The sequence below is a fragment of the Cydia strobilella genome, chromosome 14, assembly GCF_947568885.1.
Source record: "Cydia strobilella chromosome 14, ilCydStro3.1, whole genome shotgun sequence".
NCBI classification, from domain to species: domain Eukaryota; kingdom Metazoa; phylum Arthropoda; class Insecta; order Lepidoptera; family Tortricidae; genus Cydia; species Cydia strobilella.
In genome coordinates, this window is record NC_086054.1 from 11352195 (window position 1) to 11356820 (window position 4626).

At 37.7% G+C, this 4626-nt stretch overlaps 1 pseudogene; it reads right to left on the reverse strand.

The window, feature by feature from the left end:
* Positions 1 to 369: 369 nt before the first annotated feature.
* LOC134747476 (uncharacterized) lies at positions 370 to 4091 on the reverse strand (annotated as a pseudogene).
* Positions 4092 to 4626: the final 535 nt, after the last annotated feature.

Consider the following 4626-nt stretch of genomic DNA (forward strand, 5'->3'; position numbering starts at 1 on the left):
AGAGAAGATTAACTTTATTTTTGCAATACAGAGTACAGACTTGTCTGAAGTGGGGGGTATCGGTGGGACGTAAGTGAGGCAAACAACCAATATGTTCGACGTGTCGTTTATTACTGACTGCTTAAACCTAACACGTTACATGATATGGTTACTCATATACTTAGTTCCTACTTAAACCTATACATACGTGTACATATACTCGTACCTCGCCACACCACAGGGGTTGATAAAAAAGAAAAAAATAAGATAAATTTTTTTTTCTTTTTATGTATACAATTCAATGCAAATGTCTTATTCAATAAAGTTGTCTTAACTAAAAATTTTGTTGTTTTTATTATTACAAAATATCGCATAAGTACTTAATATTCCTTAAGGTGCGTCTACGCTAGGCGAACCGAGCACGAGCGAAGCACGAGCGGAGCCGTTCTCGGCTTCGTCGTTCGCGGCGTCAACTGTGGACGTACAACGAACCTGCAACGATTACTTCCCTCGAACGTAGTTTTCCGCAGTGTGCTCGCGGCACGAATATGGACGATGTTAATAATATTGCGGCAGCCGCTGCTGTTGCAGCGATTATTATAGCAGTAGTCAAAAGGCCAAGACGATGGGGATCTACAAATCTATATAAAATGAGAACCAAGCAACAAAATTTAGATTTGCTAACCATTTTGAGAGGTCAAGAAGCAACTGGCCAATTTAAGAACTTTCTTCGAATGACATCGACAAACTTTGAGAATTTACTACGCTCAATTGGACCGCACATTGCAAAACAAAATACCAGATTTCAAGAGGCTATATCCATACAGCACAGGTTGGCGGTGACGTTGCGTTTTCTAGCAAGTGGCGATTCGTTCACCAGTCTTCAATATACTTTTAAAATGTCCAAACAAGTAATAAGCAACATTATTCCGGAAGTCTGTACAGCACTGTGTATTGAATTAAAAGACAACATAAAGGTAAGTAATTTTTTATTTTAATAGAAAGAATTATGGTTAAAAAAATTTATTTAAATCAAACAATTTAAACGGATTATATCGCGTGTACCTATTCATTTTTAGAGCCTCCCTGACGTTGAGTCAACCTTTGACAACGGTAACTGACAAAGTTACCGAAACGTCAGGGAGGCTCTAAAAATGAATACACGCGATATTATATCGTTTAAATTGTTTTATTAAATGTGTGACAATCGCGGAAACCGAAGACAATATTAAAAAGGTTTACTTATACAAAATCAGAAAGACTTTCGATGGCATCGGATAAAGTGGATTGTGAATCGACGGAGGATGGCTGCTGATAAGAGGAGTCAATCTCATCTTGATTGGTAGGCAGACGAGAAGTTGACGGTGGTGCTGAATATTGATTAGACGAATAGCCTGTGTGGTAACCAGTGCGATAAGTTGCTTGAGAATGTGTATATTCATAATGGCCCATGTCAGCTTTCATAATCATTTCAAAGATTGCATGCTGCATTGCCATCTTTGTTTGAGCACTATAAGTGTCCATCTTTGAAGCCAAATAATCCGTAAACGCTTTTGTGTTCTTATCAACATTATTGTTACAATTAACTTCTGTTGGTGCTGCAAGTCTCTTTTGTACATTGTTTAATACATCTACAGCGCTTTTAAATAATTCGTTTCCCGGTCGATTGAATCTGTGGGGTTTTTTAGGTGGAACAGCGGGTTCTGTGTGTGTATCTCTTTCCTCTTCCGAATTATTACGCTGTTCCTCGTCCGGATTATCATTCAGTTCCTTTTCCAGATTATTATTCAATTCCTCTCCCGGAGTATTACTCGATTCCTGTAAAAAAAATAATTATTATTATTTACTTTTCAGCTACCGAAGACTTCTGATGATTGGCTTAAAATTAGCAAACACTTTCAAGATACATGGAACCTGCCACACTGTGTTGGAGCCATTGATGGCAAGCACATAGTCCTGCAAGCACCAATTCATAGTGGAACTGAATTTCACAATTATAAATCATTCTTCAGTATTGTTCTTTTTGCATTGGTTGACGGTAATTGCAATTTCATATTCGTTGACATCGGGTGTCAAGGTAGAATATCAGATGGTGGCATTTTTAAAAGTTCCCAATTATGGAAAATGATTCAAAATGGTTCTTTGAATTTACCACCATCGGAAACATTGCCTAACCGACAAATAAATATACCGTATTTCTTTGTTGGCGATAGTGCTTTTGCCCTACATGAAAATGTGATGGTACCCTACCGTGGAAACCATGTCATGGGCTCAAAAGAGAGAATTTTTAATTATAGATTAAGCAGGGCTCGGCGAAACGTTGAAAATGCTTTTGGCATAATATCTGCAGTGTTTCGAGTATTAAGGAAACCACTGCTTCTAGAACCCAAAAAAGCTGAGTTAATTGTATTGACCACTGTTTATCTACACAATTATTTACGTTCTAATAGTCTTCTTCTTCTTCTTCTTATCAGCCTTCTATCGCCCACTGCTGAGCATAGGCCTCTCCTCGCGTACGCCACTTATCCCGGTCCTGAGCCAATCTCATCCAGAAGTGACCCGCAGTCTTCCGAATGTCGTCCACCCAACGAGCCAACGGACGCCAGGCACTCCTTTCGTCTGAAAGCGGCCACCATTCCGTTAACATTTTGGCCCACCTGCCATCACTCTGTCTGGCAACATGTCCCGCCCAGCTCCATTTAAGTTTGGTAATGACGTATCCAACGTCTTGCACTTTGGTGCGGCGTCGGATCTCGGCATTCCTCACTCGGTCTTGAAGTTTGATGCCGAGCATGGCGCGCTCCATGGCTCTCTGTGCCACTCGGATTTTATGCACAGCCTCCTTAGTGAGCGTCCATGTCTCGGCCCCGTAGGTCATGGTGGGCAGGACACATTGGTTAAAGAGGTTCTAATAGTACTAATTATAATGTTCAAATATTGAATGATACGGAAGAACCTCCCCCTTTAAATTCTTTTTTGCCCCTCAGGCAAATTCCAAGAAGATCAGCATCTCATGTCAAAAAATTAAGAGATGAAATAGCAGATTACTGTATTAAGGAGGGTAAAGTAGAATGGCAGCAAGACTATGCTTAAATTTGTGCTATATCAATACAGCCTGCATGTATAATTCTAAAAAACTTACCGTATTCAATCTTGAGGTTTGTCACGGTCATCCAAAAATTTGAGATTATTATATGCGAACCACCTACTCACATACACTTGTGATGCACCTGTAATAATGAATGAATGAATGAATGAATATTCTTTATTTCGGACCATGTCCATATACAATTGAATAACATGTAAAATTAATATTAAATTATATAATAAATTACAATAAATTACATTTGTTAGTAGCAGTATGAAGTCTTACAACTAAGGTTAGTATATATACACAGCATTCTAATTTTACATAATTGAATAACATGTAAAATTAATATTAAATTATATAATAAATTACAATAAATTACATTTGTTAGTAGCAGTATGAAGTCTTACAACTAAGGTTAGTATATATACACAGCATTCTAATTTTACATAATAGATCAATTATATATTGATTATAACACAAATACATAGAAATGATTATAACATAAAATTAATAAATATAACAATAGAAATGACTTTTTATTACCTTTGCCAGTGCCCTTAGATTTATCCTCTTTTTTTTTTCTCGGCGATATGAAGCCAATAAACTAATAATTTTATTTTTGCACAATTCCACATCCTTATTCAATTCTTGGGATATACGAGACCATGCATCAATCTTCTTATTTTTTTTATAGTAATCCTCATGTTTTGAGTCCCATATCAATGAATTATTTTGATATAAATCAATTAATTGCAAAGAAGCATCTTCGGTCCACGTTTCCATGATGCTCGGCTCGAGCGACCGACGTCTGTCACTAAACACGTCCACGAGCGCACTGCGAGCGCGAGGCAAATCCCTTTGTGTTCGTCAAAAAACCGACAACCGGCGGAACGCAAACGAGCACGAACGAAACGCTCGCAGCGCGCTCGTTCGAGGCTTGTAAGTCGGTCCACATTAGACGAATTGTGTTCGGCTCGTGCTCGGCTCGTGCTCGGCTCGTGCTCGGCTCGCCTAGCGTAGACGCACCTTTATACATTATAATAGTATTACATAGACACATTACATAGAAACATAAGTATAGAAATTATGACACGTTAGGTGTCGGGAATGAACAATTTAGTTCTATTTATATGAACAATGTCCTCTTTTCCGTTGATAGAAATTACAACATTAGGATTTTCTAATCTAATCACTTTATACGGTCCTTTATATAACGTATCGAGTTTATTTCCGGTTTCACTTTTCACTAACACAAGATCGTCTTTTTTATAGTTCACTGTGTTCACTTTCTTATCGTACGTACACTTCCTAAGTTGTTTACATTTTATCAAGTTTTCACGCGCATCTTTGTGTGCTGTTTGCAATCGATACCTTAATTCTAGACTATAATTACTAGGGTTATACAATGGTTCAATTGTACTTGTTACTCTACAAGGTAGTTCACATGTTTTACCAAAGACGAGTTCAAACGGAGTGTATTTTGTTACTGCATGTACTGAGTTATTATATGTAAAGCACCAAAATGGAAGCCAATGACTCCATGTTTCTGGATGTTT